Source organism: Homalodisca vitripennis, chromosome 2, assembly GCF_021130785.1.
Source record: "Homalodisca vitripennis isolate AUS2020 chromosome 2, UT_GWSS_2.1, whole genome shotgun sequence".
Classification (NCBI taxonomy): domain Eukaryota; kingdom Metazoa; phylum Arthropoda; class Insecta; order Hemiptera; family Cicadellidae; genus Homalodisca; species Homalodisca vitripennis.
In genome coordinates, this window is record NC_060208.1 from 76,313,882 (window position 1) to 76,331,587 (window position 17,706).

Genomic DNA, 17,706 nt, shown 5'->3' on the forward strand with positions numbered 1-17,706 from the left:
ATGCGCCATAAGCGTCTTCTTTTCAACTTTCTTAATAAACACTCAAGAAAATAAATAACCGCCACTAAATAATATTCCAGTATCCATTGATCCACATTAGAATAGTTATATTTAACTCGAAGAAAACATTTTGGGGTCATGAAGTTAAAGGTAAAAACAGTTTGTATTACTATAAATTTCTTAAAACTTTCTTAAATATTTGAATGAAGACCACTAACAATTTCAGTAATAATTGAAATATTTTTGGCCAGAGTGGTGGAACACTAATCTTAGTGAAAGTACTTGACATATTGTGAATGATGTAATATTGTTGGAGGCCAATATTGAAAGAAGCGATTCTATTGAATCAGTACAAAACGTTTTATTTAAAAACTGTTCCACTTCCTCTATGCCTAATTTTATAATGTGATAGTTTAACCATAAGCCTGTCATCTGGAAATGTAAACTGAGGATGCATTATTAGTTTACATGTCTGATATAAAAACAACTGATGAACAATAACCCTCAGTGTTAGCAAGTTAGTATAATCATAAAACTTTCAAGAATGTAAAAAATCCATTGTATATACAACAAATGTATATATTTTCGTCAAAACTCGTCTAAAAACAACATTGACTACACACGCGTTCTACCGTATAGACGAGTTTATGGCACACAATTGGGAGACTTCTTAATTGGTTGACTGACCGGGAAAGTAGTGGATAAATTCGATGAATGAGAGAGAGCGAACGCAAACAATTTATGTTTGAGAGGGACTTCGGTGCTAGGATGAATTCAAGATTTTTAGCTGAACAACTTGACGATTGCTATAACATTTTTTTCATGTTTTACGCAATAAACAATTTATTATTATTATTAAATTTTGAGATTCTTTTATATTTATAAGACAAGTAGTTGCACGGCTTTGGACGAAATTTTGTAGGCTTTGCACGTTTAAAGACACTTCTGGTTTGAGTTAATTATATTTCCGTCGTTTGAGGCGATTGATTCTCATTCATAAGATTTACAACGCAATACAGTTGTTTTTTTTTAATACTGTGTAATTTTCAGTGTATTCATTTTATTAGTAGAAATATTTTAAATTTTTTGTTTACTATTTTTTAAGTTTATTTATAATGTTTACTCTTTTAATGTATATGTGGATATTATGTTTTTATATTTTCAGTGAGTATTATTTAATAATTACAAACCAAATGTATTAATTTAGGTGTCAATGAAAATTGAAAAACTTGAAAGAGAGAGAGAGAGAGAGAGAGAGAGAGAGAGAGAGAGAGAGAGAGAGAGAGATGTATTAACTATTATTATACATTTATTATATATTATATACTATTATTAACTATTATTATGTCAAAATAAAACATTTGGTGAGACTGAATTTAGTTCTACTTCTGGTGTTAAAAAATCAAGCATAAGTTTGAGCATGCAGAAAATCTGATTTTTTATTTGCTGCTTCATACAAAGGACTATGAAGTCACATAAAAATAATAGAATGGAATAGTTTATTTTAAGAAATTAAAAAGTACTATAAGTAAATATATCACCATCCTAACCAATAATAACATGCTAGCAAACTAAATGTTACTATTTATACACTGAAGCAGTTAACATATTTTTACATGATTGAATCAATTTATAATACTTTATTATGTGATTTCTCGCTAATGGTGAAATGAAAAGTGAGTACTACGAGTATCCCAGCCTAGGTGGTGCTTGGATGGGTGACCCTCTCTTCTTGCAAGCAGCCCGGCTGGTCATTGATGTTGGTTCTGGAGTCACCTTTAAACCATTGGTCCCCAGGTTCAGTGTTAGAGAGAGATAATTAGCTCTAACATCGTCTTGTAAATTAATACATTCGTTATCATTACCCGTTTACCTTTCATTATTTTTCATTCGGGTATTTAATGTTTTGACACCGATATCCATTCTTTGAAACATGACAGCAAACTTCTATTCACTCAAATAGAGCCGGAAAATGCAATATTGCAAGTAGTAATTAGAGAGGGAGAATCTACTGTAAGTTATAATTTTGTAAAGTACATGAAATAACATGTCGTCAATGTACATATGTTTTGATAATCAGTGCTTGGTTCTGCTTTTTCTAGGTACTTTAGCTTCAAGATATAGAACACTTTAATTCATTTAAATATAATTTTTTAAGTACCTTTGTTTTAGTTAAATTTGCATCATAATGAATGAAGTATTGTGTGTAAAATACAAGACCAGGTATATACAACTTGGTATGTGGTCTAATCACAGTAATATTTAGTAAGTAAAATGTTGTTTCATGTAATATTTTTAGGTACAGAGTGACAATATTCCTTGTAACAGTATTGTTCGAGGATAGATACATAGTATTAATAATTTAAAAAAACAATATTTGAATAACTATTTTTATTTTTATTTAAGCACCAGTTTTATATTTCTCAATGTACAATAAATGTATATGCGTATAATTGAAGTTTTTCGTTTGATTATATTATGATTGGTAAGAAAGTGCCAAGATACAGTTTTAAAGAGAACGAACAGCTGCGACTCAACTTCCTAAGCTAATCTCCCAGCGGGAACTCCTCAGTGATAACTTTTTCTATTAAAACTGAAATCCTCGTATCCAAACTGGTACAAATGAGTACAATTTCTTATTTTAAATTGCAATTAGTCTTTATTTCATTAACAGATTATTTAAAATGTGTGCTGTTAAGTTAAGCTTAAGAGTTAAAAAGCTGGTATTAGCCTGGTACGAATAAGTGTATATTCGTATCTTTGTATCTTTATTGAACAACCGAGTTAGATTGTGCAAAGCTGTCAGCAGTATATAATTTTGTTTATTGTAAGACTTTTTGGTAAAAAAAGTATATTTTAGTATGACAGTAAAACACATGATTCTACTGTTATAATGATGAGTTATAGTTACAGTGTAGGAGTATGTTATATTAGGTATCGCATAATAGACTTTGCCAATTATTGAAGGTATAGGTGTTATATCGAGGGCATCATCGAGGAATATGGTGCATTCCATTGTAAGAAAAGCTTTCTTGATCTGCTTACCGCCAGAAAGTACTAAACGGTATACTGGAATTATTTCTGGGAAACTGTTATCCCAATAAAATCTCTGCTATTTTAAGGCAAAGGGTGTACCCATGATGGCATCCAAATGAGGGACATCCTTTAAAGGTACCTGCTTTTCAGGATTGGCTGGCAGAATGCACTTTTAATTAGACGTCAAGCATTCAATTAACTTAGTTTTAAAGCATTTTTTTTATTCTAAAAACGGTCTAATATAAATAGGCCAGCATATCCCACTAACTTAACGATATTGTCCAAAACAGGCATCTAAACTATCAGTTCAGAATATGCCTCATAATATGTATGACAGTGTTATGTCGTACGAGAATATTAACTCATTGGTCGGCAAAAATTTCCGTTAAAGCATTTACAGTACCCGGTCAGGATCGTTTGTCCGTATCATTCTCGTTTTTAAATTTACAATCTTCTTCCCATTAAGCAGAAAAATTATTCCAGTTATCTAAAAAATAGTTTTAAACATTTAAAAAAAGCTAATATCTTCTGTTTTATTTATAGGTTTCATTACCTGGTCTTTAGTTATATTGATGCTTAATAGTTACAACCAATTTATATTATGCCTAAGAGGTTAGTTGTCCTATAAATTCACAGTGTAAGCCTGAAGCTGGCTCTTTCAATGTAGTTATTTCTTCCATCAAAGGTCCTGCAGCAGACACTTTTTATCTTTCAAAGGTTGTAGGAAACAAGACGTTTTTGGAAGTGCATGAGCTAGTTTAGCCATTTTACTTTCCTCACTCACATAAAAAGCTTATTTAAATTTAAAAGCTGCACCGTCTTCAATTTGGTTTTTCTAAACATTTGTCAGTATCAAAATTTTATTACAGTTTTTTGGTTCTCTCAGGGATTTCAACACACTATATAAAATATTAACGATTATGTTCTATTTCACAAAATTGATTAAAAAAAAATTATATTTTAAACTTCAGCCACAAAAGTGTTCAAACATATTCCGATTCATCCATTATTGCCAGGTATAAAAAAATACTTTTGTCAAAAGCGTTAAAGCTTTATTTGTTAAACAAATTAGTAACTAACTATTTATATTCTTTACTGGGACCAACCCTACAACATATTTGTACTGAACATGAGAGATGAATTCAAAAATGTCTGTATCGCAGAATCGTAGTAACATGTTCTATTTTTAGAAATATTATTAAAATAAGACATTCAACTTTATTAGCTTTCTAATTAATATGAGGTTTAACATATGTTAATAACTAAACAATAATATTTTTTGTTATTATAAAAGTTTTACCTCTTTGTTTAAGATAGTTGACATGACCAGTCTCTATCCCAGAATTAGTTAATCACTAACTTGAACATATTGTCTAAATGTTTTGGGTGTAGCATAGTAAAGAGCTAGGTACATCTAATGTTTTTATAAGCAGCTGAGATCGCAAACAGCAAATTTGAAAATCATAACACCGTATTAACACTGTAGGTTATTTTTTAAGTTCAGCTCTTCATGATAACCGTTCATAGATTGCTTTATAAGTAACAGGTCAAGTGATGTATTTATATATTTCATATGGAATTCACAAGACTTTTCCTGTGTATGAAATTGGATATCTTGTTCTTGTACCTGGATCTCTTCCAGTACGAGGCAGGATTTTGTACATATAACTGGATTGGTCTTTAAATATTGTAGAAATTTACCACAATTCAATTGAATTCTATTCCATTTAAAGATTAGAACTGACGCATTGGTGTAAAAGCGAGGCTTACCTAGCCCCCTACCTTACCTAGCCCCCTACCTTACCTAGCCCCCTACACCCATTTACGTTGTACCAGTAATTATATTTGTGCGTTTGTATAAGCCAGAACCTAAAACCATAAAACTGTATTCTGCACTCGTTTTGATTTCCTTCTTTTACCTTTGAACTTTAGAACCACTAAATTACTCAGCCTATCGTAGGCTGAGCCGTCCTATAATCAAATAAATTAGTATTGTTGTCAAATTATTTTTTACTAGTGAAAAATTCCAAACTGAATTATACAAATATGTGTTTATACTTTCTCCCACAAACAAATCACCAGCCAATGAATTTTTTTAACCTAAACAACAACAGCCAATTAATTTTAATTGTAAATGCATGTTAACCAATAAATGTTTATTAAGGTTAAAAGTAAATATACTTATCACTTCAACGAATATCCTATAGTTGTGAATCCAAGCTACATAGAAGTAAAGTCTCACAGGTTTATATAAATTTATTTTATTGTTTTTGAAAAATTTCGTTTAGTGGATAAATATTTTTTGGACAAAACTCTATTAAAATTATAGTACTGTTTTTAAAATTATAGCATTGTTCTAGGATCTACTGACTGTCATATCCCACGCAAATAATTATTATTTACAGTCCCTGAATAGCCATGGTAGACAAGTTACTTGTGTTTGTTACACTTACCGTGTTTTAAATAATAGCACTGCTCCAGGATCTGCTGAATGTCATATCCCACGTAGATCATTATTATTTACAGTCCATGAATAGCTATGGTAGACAAGTTACTTGTGTTTGTAACACTTACCGTGTTTTAAATAATAGCACTGATCCAGGATCTGGTGACTGTCGTGTCCCACGTAGATTATTATTATATACAGTCCCTGATAAGCCATGGTAGACAATGTACCTGAGATTGTTACAACTAGCTGTACAATACCAGTGTTTTAAATAATAACACTGCTCCAGGATTCGCTGACTGTCATATCCCACGTAGATAATTATTATTGTACAGTCCCTAAATAGCCATGGTCGACAAGTTACTTGTGTTTGTTACAATTACCGTATTTTAAATAATAGCACTGCTCCAGGATTTGTTGACTGCCATATCCTACGTAGATAATTATTATTTACAGTCCCTGAATACCCATAGTAGACAAGTTACTTATGTTTGTTACAATTACCGTATTTTAAATAATAGCACTGCTGCAGGACTTGCTGACTGTCATATCATTATTATTTACAGTCCCTGAATAGCCATGGTCGACAAGTTACTTGTGTTTGTTACAATAATCGTATTTTAAATAATAGCACTGCTCCAGGATCTGCTGAATGTCATATCCCACGTAGATCATTTATTATTTACAGTCCATGAATAGCTATGGTAGACAAGTTACTTGTGTTTGTAACACTTACCGTGTTTTAAATAATAGCACTGATCCAGGATCTGGTGACTGTCGTGTCCCACGTAGATTATTATTATATACAGTCCCTGATAAGCCATGGTAGACAATGTACCTGAGTTTGTTACAACTCGCTGTACAATACCAGTGTTTTAAATAATAACACTGCTCCAGGATTCGCTGACTGTCATATCCCACGTAGTTTACAGTCTGAATAGCCATGGTGTCATATCCCACTGCTCCAGGATTTGTTGACTGCCATATCCTACGTAGATAATTATTATTTACAGTCCCTGAATAGCCATGCTGGACAAGTTACTTGTGTTTGTTACAGTAACCGTATTTTAAATAATAGCACTGCTCCAGGACTTGCTGACTGTCATATCATTATTATTTACAGTCCATGAATAGCCATGCTGGACAAGTTACTTGTGTTTGTTACAATTACCGTATTTTAAATAATATCACTGCTCCAGGACTTGCTGACTGTCATACCGCACGTAGATCATTATTATTTACAGTCCATGAATAGCTATGGTAGACAAGTTACTTGTGTTTGTAACACTTACCGTGTTTTAAATAATAGCACTGATCCAGGATCTGGTGACTGTCGTGTCCCACGTAGATTATTATTATATACAGTCCCTGATAAGCCATGGTAGACAATGTACCTGAGATTGTTACAACTCGCTGTACAATACCAGTGTTTTAAATAATAACACTGCTCCAGGATTCGCTGACTGTCATATCCCACGTAGATCATTATTATTTACAGTCCCTGAATAGCCATGGTCGACAAGTTACTTGTGTTTGTTACAATTACCGTATTTTAAATAATAGCACTGCTCCAGGATTTGTTGACTGCCATATCCTACGTAGATAATTATTATTTACAGTCCCTGAATACCCATGGTAGAGAAGTTACTTATGTTTGTTACAATTACCGTATTTTAAATAATAGCACTGCTGCAGGACTTGCTGACTGTCATATCACGTAGATAATTATTATTTACAGTCCCTGAATAGCCATGGTCAACAAGTTACTTGTGTTTGTTACAATTACCGTATTTTAAATAATAGCACTGCTCCAGGATTTGTTGACTGCCATATCCTACGTAGATAATTATTATTTACAGTCCCTGAATACCCATGGTAGACAAGTTACTTGTGTTTGTTACAATTACCGTATTTTAAATAATAGCACTGCTCCAGGACTTGCTGACTGTAATATCAAACGTAGATAATTATTATTTACAGCCCCTGAATACCCATGGTAGACAAGTTACTTGTGTTTGTTACAATTACCGTATTTTAAATAATAGCACTGCTCCAGGATTTGTTGACTGCCATATCCCACGTAGATAATTATTATTTACAGTCCCTGAATACCCATGGTAGACAAGTTACTTGTGTTTGTTACAATTATCGTATTTTAAATAATAGCACTGCTCCAGGATTTGTTGACTGCTATAACCCACGTAGATAATTATTATTTACAGTCCCTGAATACCCATGGTAGACAAGTTACTTGTGTTTGTTACAATTACCGTATTTTAAATAAAAGCACTGCTCCAGGATTTGTTGACTGTTATATCCCACGTAGATAATTATTATTTACAGTCCCTGAATACCCATGGTAGACAAGTTACTTGTGTTTGTTACAATTACCGTATTTTAAATAATAGCACTGCTGCAGGACTTGCTGACTGTCATATCGCACCTAGATAATTATTATTTACAGTCCCTGAGTAGCCATGGTAGACAAGTTACTTGTGTTTGTTACAATAATCGTATTTTAAATAATAGCACTGCTCCAGGGTTTGCTGACTGCCATATCCCACGTAGATAATTATTATTTACAGTCCCTGAATATCCATGGTACACAAGTTACTTGTGTTTGTTACAATTACCGTATTTTAAATAATAGCACTGCTCCAGGACTTGCTGACTGTCATATCCCACGTAGATAATTATTATTTATAGTCCCTGAATAGCCATGGTCGACAAGTTACTTGTGTTTGTTACAATAATCGTGTTTTAAATAATAACACTCACTGCTCCAGGATTTGCTGACTGTCATATCCCACGTAGATCATTATTATTTACAGTCCCTGACAAGCCATGGTATACAATGAACCTTGTGGTGTTACAACATGCTACACAATACCCGCGATTTAAATATTAGGACTGCTCCTGGATCTGCTGATTGTCATTTCCCACGCGATTAATTATAATTTACAGTCCCTTAATACCAATGGTTTGTTTAAACATGGTACACAATACCCGCGTGTAAGACCTTCTTAAATGTTTTTCAATTATTGTGTATAAGATAAATTTTCTTCTGAATAATTTTCACTAAAATATTATTTAAATAAACGCGGATGGCTGAGCTTAATACGGGCTTAGTAATATCAGGATGCTTATAAGTACAGTAAAAAACAGTAAATAAAATATACAAGTAGCTAATGATTGGAAATAATTTTTGTTTGTAGGTACTCATACAAATGGACCGTGAACTAAGTTTACTACCATCTGCACAACTTGAGTTTATAGTGACAAAAGTTAATAACGAATTACTGAGGTTTAAAAAAAATCAAAGTATTGCTACTTACGTATATAGTGAAAGAGATTACATTTGTACAGTAAAATATAAGTTTAATACATGCAAGTATCTCTACTGTCTTTTTAAAAAAAATTTCGGTTACACTCGCTCTGGCTTGGGCTATAATCGTACTCACCTAACAAACTACCACGGTGTTACAGAATTTAAGAAACTTCGTTTTCTGAGCATATAAATTGTTATGTCGTATTATAAAAAAACTGATAAAACTGAAAAAAAAAACTGGAACAAATCTATTTCACTAGTATTGGTCATAAAATGGTAAATCTTGGAATGTTCATAAGTAATTCTCGTTTTTGAATACTAAAATACAGCACAAACTATTGCCACAAATTTTACACACCCAAATTCCGTTCCTTAAACAATATTTACAGAAACCCTTATGTTTACGTGTATTTATATTTAAATACAAACATTTTTGTATGTATATATTTAATTGAACATATGAATTTGAAACATTAAAAAAATATTTACAAGATAAATGCATACTTCTTTGTTCTATTTCAAAAGACTGGCCAATTATAGTTATGCATTTTCTTTAGAAATAAAGGACTCAAAATCTCCATTACAAACAAACTAAACTAACTATGACGTTTTAAAATTTTATAAAGATCAGATTAGCAACGAAATTTTATTTTATAGACATAAATTAAGAAGTCGATGGAACTATTCATGCATAGTTTCGCTTTTTAATGCTTCGGAAATTTACTTCATAACCACTCTGCAATATATACAGAAACAAAAACTACCTATTTATATAAATGGCAATATAGGTTTACAATATAGGTTTGTCTAACGTTTTTGGGGTAAGTAATAAATATTTATGTATAGAAACGTTTTTCATTAATAAATCAAGTAATTTGAAATTAATAAATGTGTCTAATTAATAAATGCCAGCATTTCACGTTTTCTGGCCCACTAAAAACCTCCCAGGCCTTGCCTATCCCCCGTATGCACAGTTCCCTCACGTTCTCTGCTGCCATAAAAAAGCTGAGGCCTCTAGACGAAAATACTTGGTAAAGTGTACAAGAGTACGGCCAATCCTCCGTAACCTAGCTAGTGCACTCCGGTGATATGTGACTAGGCCACTTTTCTAGGTCCCTCTCTACTATAGTGGATACTAGCGGACCCGGCGCGATTCGCTGCGCATTTCAATAAGTTTCCCGCGGCTTCGCACGCAATTTCCCGTTGAAAACAGTACACTATATTCACTTATTCATTTTCTATCACATTCTAAACATTGCTGAGATAATTGATAGTCGTTCCTTCGTGAGCTTCTTGGGCGCATTATGAAGGTATGTACCACATTCCTGATACTTCTGTCAAAAAAAAACAACTAAGGTTGCTTTTATAACATTCTTTATATTTGTAGCCAACGTAAGATAGTAATTATGATATCTGCATTGCTCTTCTGATCAAGCATGAGCATGGTTTATATTAAATAAATATTGCAGTTAAAGGTGAATTTTTACGTCAAATTTGAATTGTATTATCTGGATAGTAAAGTCTATGTTTAACAGTGATTGCAGAAACAGTTTAAACAAAATTTGTCGTTTCTCTTAAGCTTACTCTATGCTTTAAAACTATAAGTGTAGTAATTAAATTATATATAAATATATTTTTTGTCGCATTATATATGTTTACAAAGAACAGCTGATTAAAAATTTGAAAAGACTCTTTCACTTAATAACATATGTTTGCTGCAATGCATTTCTTACGGGTATTTCTGTAACCAGTGGGGCGGAATCCTGAATCGGGAAAGGGATAAAAAGTATCCTATAACCTTCTACAGATCAAGACGAACAAATTAAAAAAAAAAAATTAGGCGAATCCGTCCAGCCGTTTGTGAGTGATGCTGTTACACACGAACAGTTTCATTTTTATATAATAGATAATTTACATTCAGCAACCAGTGAACAGGTCTATTAGTGTAAGTGTCTGTAGACCTAAGCAACCTGCAAGCAGAAAATTGCCACATAGCTGTAACACAACTTGTGAAACATAGAGGCTTGCAGTACACTACTTGCTAGCTAACTGGAAATCTATTATCATAGAAAATGTATCTTTATAATATATTACTCTAAAAATTTTTCTGTTTGGAAGGCAGTGTTCGCTAGTTCTAGTCTACATTAACCTGAAAATTATTTTGTACAGCATAGGTAATATTATAAATTTCTAGCCAGATTTAAGGCGTGCAGTGTTCCAATATTTTTTATACCCTATATTATTTTTAAGACTGTTTAATTAAATCAAACATGACTAAAATTTAAATACTATTTATGTAAATAATTAAAACTGCTTACAAGAAAACTAAAGCACAAAACAAAGGAAAAAAAAAAACGGAAATCAACCCTAATTTGGTTATTTTTTGTTATTATTTACAATTGTTATTAAAATCAGCAATACTTCAGAGGTATTTATATTCAAAGAAAAAAGAATAACAAATTGTTTTTAAACCTTTAAAGCATAATTTAAAAATCATTTAAACTTATAATCAATCGTTATATATAGCAAAAAAAATATAACAAAGAACATGCATATAATCATGTCTCAGCTACTTTAAACGGTGTATTTACTATTTTTGTAGTTGCTTTACTAATGGCCAAGGTATGATTACCTCGTGTTTACATATATCTCCAGTGTTCCAGATGCTAGCCAAGTGTAATCAATCAGCAATCAGACAGAACAACAGACAGCTTGCAAACTATGACAATTAATGCCGGTCACATCGTATAACAAAGAGCTGTACAGAGACATAAAATACATTATTTTTACAGCAAAAACAGGTTTTTAAACATCTGGACAATCAATGAAACTAAAACAAATGAAATGTTGAAAATAAATATTTTAATTGTATTTATATAGTGTTGAAATTTAAAACTGCACTGAAAATTCTTATTTACAAACATTAAAACCCAAACTAAAATGGACCAACATGCATTATGAAATTAAAATATGAAAGTAGTTTGACGACTTCAAACAAAAAAAAAAAAAACTGAGAAAAATAATTAAAACTATACTGAATTATATTTATGACATTAGTTAATAATATATTATAAAGAAATAGATTTATTTTGAAAAAAACAATTTCTAACATCGGTTATTGGTAATTGAAGTAGTTCGTAAAAGTGTACCTTGCAGGTTATAAATTTCAATCCAAGATATTAATTTTACAGTTGTATAATTAATGCTACTTATATATCTTTTTATCCATTGCGGATAGTTGGCGTGGTATAAAAGCGTAATGTTATTATTTAGTGTAGTGGTATTTTTAATAATATCTTATATAATACGAAAGCAGGCAAATTTCCTATGTACCAACTAAAATAGTTCAAAATATCAAAGTTCAGTTGAGTTCTAAAGAATTTCGTTGAGCTTCATTGTATGTTTTCAACATTATTGTTGTTTGTTTGTTGCTTATTTAGTATTTCTACATGAATGTACAGTAACCACTATCTTGATCACGTTAGAAATTATTTCAGACTTTCACAATTTATCAACTAATTTAGAAGACTAAAATAAACAAGACAAAATGTAATAGATGAAATCGCTTATCCGACGAAGCAGTCATACAACGAAGTTCTTTTGAATACAACGGGATCTTCTTTTTCTAATATAAAGGACTAGTTATGTGTGTACGTCTCTCTAGCATATCGTGCAAAGATATATTAAGCAAGTTAAAAATATTACAATCGAAACAGCAGACGAAAAGGTTCTGCAAAATAAGACAGAAATTATCTTACAATATCACTCATTTTACACACCACAACACACAAAAACCAACACAAATTTAAAACATACAAAAAATAGATATTCATTGAATCATTAATCCACTCAACCTAAAATTACCCATAATCTCATATAGTCCATCGCTCAGGTAAAACTATTTTAGGGTATCTGGACACAATTCCTCCACGTAAATTAAATTTTGGAGTGTTCTAAGGCATGCACAAGGATATATTATACCATGTTTTGCCTAAATTTCTTTTGAAAATTTCATGGAACCTAAAAACCATGATTAGGACCCTTTCTAGTTTGTTGCTATAACTCGAAAAATACACATCCTTTGGAACCATTTTCGATATAAAGTTAAATAACACTACAAATATTTTCTTCATAATTCTCTGGTGAAACCTATATTTCGGCATAGTATTTACCAATGTACAGTCCTCTGTAATGAGTCCTCAAATAACTGGATAAATCTATTCATAATGTTCCCTTATGGTCTACGACTGAATCATGTATCACTGATCGACACTTTTGTGCACCATCAGTGCTTTCAAGATAGAACCAACCTCAGTGGTCTTCAATCAAAATAAATTGCCACAGCCAATCCTTTAGGGCATAAAAAGGAATAGCGTTTTATTGTAATCAATAAATAATTATTGTAATTAATTACAACGCAAAAATAAAATTAGTTAACTTAATTTGTTTACGAGTATAATAGTTCATACACCCGAACAAATAAAGAAAGTATAGGAACAAAAACCAATTTAAATGAAAGGATCCGTAAATTTATATAGCAAGAAGGAATTTTTTAGTTCTTATGTTTACAAATTTTGTATATTTGTATGTATAAAAATTAAGTATTTCAAAGAGCCCGAATAGTATGTCACTTTTCATAAGAGTTTCTCAGTTTTGGAGAGCCACGAAATGTATTAATTATGCAAAACCCTTTGTCGTTTTATCTTATTAAACGCCATTAATACCCTGCCTTTATCCCTGAACAATGGTCTTAAGCGGCTGAGATAGCCTTAATCTCCTTAGCAGAGCTAATTTCCTTGTTTATTTCTCTGTAACGTGTTTTGGTACAGAGAATCGTGTCTGCTAAAGTAAAGATGGATAGTGTAAGTTGAATAAAATAATAATTCAATCATTCTTTAAAAGTTTGTCCTATATTATGATTTGATACCCTCATTATATTAAACAAAGTAGGAGTAAGCCACACTAAGTCTCAGTAACAGACTTCGCTTAAGTGCATTGCTGCTTTTCAAGTCTGCAATTCATTTTGTTTTAGATAGATAGACCTGCAGGCAATCATACAGCAAATAAATTTGTATATCACCCAGCGAAAAAACAGGAATTGTGTCAGCGTACTTAGTAATATAGTTTAACAACGCCTAGGAAATATCTATGGTTGGACGTTCAACGCCTTACAAGTCTTTCTTGTCTAGGTATAAAGTAAGTTTCATGCAACATTTCAACCAAATAACCATAACAAAATGTTTGATAACTATTTAGGGTATTTTTCTCTAACTCAATAAATAGACATTACGCGCAAAACCTCTTATGACTTTCCTGCACATGTTTACACATTTATGTGTTCTACTATTTTCTCGATGCCATATTGGATATCCATAACATCGATTTACAAATATTCGCCAACGTTCAGCCAAATTACAACGCTTTTTACATACCATAATCGTTCTCAGTGTTTCTCATATAAAAATAAAGCTTCATGTATAATTTCAAGTCTAAATTCCATTTCGTTTAAAAGATATCGTGCAGACCGAAAGACAGACAGGCAGAAATTAAATGTTTCCCACCCCACGAGTGATAGGCTTAACTAACGCACAGCCAATACATATATTCCGTTTATTATTTGCAAATTAAAATTGATAACAATTTAATTTAAAAGTCTGAAAACATTGTATCTTATAATGTTATAACAGTCCATTGTTTAACGTGTTTTAAACTATCAAGGAATAAATTAGTAATCGTATGAACCATGTATAACTCAGAAGTGCAACATCCAAGAGCTCTATTTGATTTGGTCCTACAACTTAGTCCAGTATTCTCAATATCATTGAAGTTATAAGTAAAAACTTTTACAATATTTCATGACTGATAACTTTATCCCCTCACCATAAAAAAATTAATACGCTTATAGTTACAATAAGTTCAATTGGGGAACCTGACCTACTTTTGATTATATTAAAAATTGGAAAAGTTTTACTCCTTCACTAAAAAGAATAAGAACTCTTTATTTTTGTCACTATCTTGTATCTGTACATTCTGGAAGTCTCTATGGGTATTTTTTCTTCATAATGCAAAAAAACAAAAAAATACAAAAAAGTGTCTAATAATTAAATTAAAATCAAGTTATTGGCTAATTATCTTAGATACAGATTGTCGACGAAGCTTGAAAAGAATGATTCAACCATCTTGGCATGAAGTGATTGTAGCTACATGTATCAGATATCTGCGACATTAAAATAAATAAACAGAGCATTAGTTAATATGTTGTGTGGTGCAAGAATAATGTATATTAATAATTCATATTTATGTACCTGAAGATGAATTCATAGAATATGAAATGTATATCGTACGAAATAAAAAACATATATCAAAAGTGATCATATCTTTATTATTGTATTTAAGAATAATGTGTTATGCAGGTTACTTATCTTTCTATGCCGGTCCACTTTTGGTTTGAACTCTTGGTTGACCGTAAATTAGTAAATTTATATCGCTCAGGTAAGCATTTCAGGGTGGTATACAGGAAAAGAAGAGATTTAACAATTTGAACTAAACTTTTAATGAATCTCGGTATTAATATTATACATTTCAATGATTGTATAATCAGCACTAGCTAAGGGAGCATTGCGAGATATCCTATTAAAATATAAATAACATTTCACTAAGAATAAACTATAATACGTAATACATATTTAATTCAAATTTTATCCATGATGCTAACGTTCAGGTAGGTTTTGAGTGGTACATTTTGAGCTCACGTATTTATGAAGCCATGACAGTTGTTATACTTTCCATTTGTAAATCTCATAATCCCAAATTGCTTTCACCTCTAAAACGGTAGACTCCACTGGTGTTGGATTCAATTAAGGCGGGCTATTCATGTGATAGAAATGATTCTAAATTACGTACGCACTCTATATTAAAACTTCAAAGTTAGAAGTTTTAATTGAAATGATAAGAATGATGCTTACCTGCACCTTGCAATTCAAAAGCGTTGAAGATAATATAATGATATGCTGAATATAATCAGTGTTATGTATACATATATAGTTGTTGAATCCAATTCCAAACATTTTGCAGACTAGAAGTATTGCTTTCAATAAGTATTGTAGTAAATCCAGAATTAGAGGTGCATCTTGTTATCGATAAAGTAAATACTTATGTATTAGAATGATTATAAGCTTAAATCTACATGACTTCTTGGCCGATTGTTATGTTTTAGTCTGCTAAATGTTTGGAATTAGATTCAACAACTTTATTTCCTTTTAAAATTTTCATAATCATATTATATTTACGACTAATCTACTTTTAAGACTTTAACTGTCCGCCATTTTAAAACATAGTATGATAATATACTATTGATAATTCTTCTTCTGATTTGGGACTACAAGAAAAATATTTGCACAAGCCAAGTGTGAGTATTTTACATTTATAAATTTCTGGAATAGAAAGTTGAAAAATTATACATAAGGTAAACTTATCTGGCATATATGCATATTAAATGTTGTCTCGACACGAAGAACAAATATTGCCAGAGAGTTCGAAAGTTTCGATTATTTAAAAAAATATATGACATTATCCTCTTATTATGCTATATAATTTTAATGCGGAGGTTTGTGAAGATTTTTTTAGACATTTGATGTTTAGGATTTTGTACTCAACCACGCGAAATATGCCATACTCAATGGGCGAAATTTGGCATGTACGTTACAAATACTTAAAGTACAGGAGGTTGATTACCAATAAATTGGTTTTAACATTCGAAAATGACAATAATTTATTGTAACACTCTTTTTTATGTACTGAACTTTTTCCCGGAACAAAGCACTGACTGACTTTACTTACTTGCATAGCCTTTAAGAATTCCTAAGCCCTGAAAACTTGAGGTTGTTAAGTAAGAAGTATAAATAACTTGTACCAATCTTGTACCAAAGGTGTTTGTTATTAACTAGTTTTGAAATTTCTAATTTTTCAAAGCTATAGAAGTGTTCTTTCTATCTGAAATGTTATATCTATCATCTGCAATATAATATAAAAACGTTTTATATTTATAGTCATACTTGTTGTTAGCTATTGACTATTAGGCCTGACATCTTGGCATTTTTTGTATGTTCTGTCTTTTACTGCGATGATTGTCTGCTGTTCCATATATAATTACTCTATATATAAAAATTTCCCCCACTCCTGCCTTGTATACTGGAATCTGACTTTATATACTCAATATATAGTTTAATCTATACAAACACAATAGATGAACAAATGTATTTGTGGATTCTTCCGACGTGGCATTTTCATGTTATTGTTATTAAGATAACAATAGAACCCTAAAAATATAAACTTGCTTGCTTCAACTTATATTTGCTTTTATAAATGAATGTCAAAACAAAGAAGTAGTGTTATTTTTATATAATTTAAAGATTTGTTAGTGAAGTAATACAGAAACCTCAAAGCAACTTGTAATCCCCACTTGGTGAGATTTTTTGTTTATTGGGCCGCATTCCCATTAAAGTTTAAGTTAAAGTCCATTTTTATCTGAATATATTAAAACTGTTTCTGTCTCATTCATATCGTCAAAAATACTATACTTACTTTACAAATAAGGAGTATATTTGATATTCTTCGGTACTATTCTAAAGTAAAAAGTCGATAGAGTTTGAAATAAATTTAATTTTTATACACAAATTATGTCTCAGAAACACACGTTAACAAAGTTCGATCTAAATATGTAATCGAATCAAAATATTTTTTGAAAGTCTTTATGTATTTTTATGTCAAAGTAAAGTAATTACGCATAATCAAACAAACAGATCATTTGGCATACTTATTTAACTGCCTCAATTACGTTTTAGTCAGACTTAATGTTACAATTTATAGTTTATAAGAACATATTAATGTCCCATTT